The 1,387-nt window shown below is 37.3% G+C and overlaps 1 pseudogene; it reads left to right on the top strand.

Moving 5' to 3' along the window:
• The first annotated feature begins 653 nt into the window (after positions 1–653).
• On the top strand, positions 654–1,135 carry LOC143821678 (large ribosomal subunit protein eL32 pseudogene; annotated as a pseudogene).
• Positions 1,136–1,387: the final 252 nt, after the last annotated feature.

Below are 1,387 nucleotides of genomic sequence, written 5' to 3'. Positions count from 1 at the left end.
TCTGCAACAGGTCTAACACTTCTGAAAAACCAACAGAATACCCACCCGGAAACAAATATAAAACTAACCGATCCGTAGACAGGGTACTTAAACGTACGAAAATACCTATGGATTTACCTAATTTTTACAACTAAAAAAATGTGAAAAAATATTTATATATTCCATGGCCTTTCCCAACCATGGCAGTTTTCCTCCCACAGTATTAACACTTCTCAAAAACCAACAAAATGCCCACCCAGGACAATATATAAAGCTACCTGAACCGTACTTACAGTACAAAAATACCTAATTATTTATCTAACTTTTACAGGGAAAAAATGTGAAAGAAATATTTCTACATTCCATGGCCTTTCCCAACCATGGCAGTTTTCATCCCACAGTATTAACACTTCTGAAAAGCAAACAAACTGCCCACCCAATAAAATATATAAAGCTACCTGAACCGTACATACAATACGTAACAGTACAAAAATACCTAATTAGTTACCTAAATTTTACAGGGGGAAAATGTGAAAAAAATATTTCTACATTCCATGGCCTTTCACACCCGAACCGTACATACAGTACTTAACTGTACGAAAATTCCTATTAATTTACCAGCTTTTAAAAGGAAAAAAAGTGAACAAAATATTTGTACATCCGTTTTTTGCCGGCGCTTCCGAGGCGGGCGGGTGTCGCCATTAGCCGACTGACAACATGCCGGCCCTCAGACCCCTCATCTTCAAGAAGAGAACCAAGAAGTTCATCCATCATCAGTCTGATCGCAATGTCAAAATCAAGCGTAAGAGGAGAAAACCAAGAGGTATTGACAACAGAGTTCGCAGAAGATTCAAGGGCCAAATCTTGATGCCCAACATTGGGTATGGTAGCAATAAGAAGACAAAGGACATGCTGCCTTCAGGATTCAGAAAGTTTCTTGTCCACAATGTCAAAGAGTTAGAGGTTCTGATGATGAGCAACAAGTCATATTGTGCAGAGATCGCTCACAATGTTTTCTCCAAGAATCGAAAAGTAATTGTGGAGAGGGCAGCTCAGCTTGCTATCAAGGTTACCAATCCAAATGCAAGATTGCGGAGCGAGGAGAATGAATAGTTGTTCTTACACAACGATATTTAATAAAATATCAACAGAAGAAAAAAAATACTTATACATCCCATGCCTTTCCCAACCATTTCAATATTTCTCCAACAGGTCTAACATTTCTGAAAAACCAGCAGAATAACCACCAGGAACAAAATATAAAGCTAACCGATCCTTAGACAGGGTACTTAACCGTACTAAAATACCTATGGATTTACCTAATTTTTACAAGTAAAAAAATGTGAAAAAAATATTTCTTCATTCCATATTGTTTCCCAACCATGTAAATATTACTCCCACAAGTCTA

This window comes from Paroedura picta, chromosome 1 (assembly GCF_049243985.1).
Source record: "Paroedura picta isolate Pp20150507F chromosome 1, Ppicta_v3.0, whole genome shotgun sequence".
NCBI lineage: Eukaryota > Metazoa > Chordata > Lepidosauria > Squamata > Gekkonidae > Paroedura > Paroedura picta.
The sequence above is the reverse complement of the archived record's forward strand: the minus strand, read 5'-3'. Positions and strand labels throughout refer to the sequence as shown.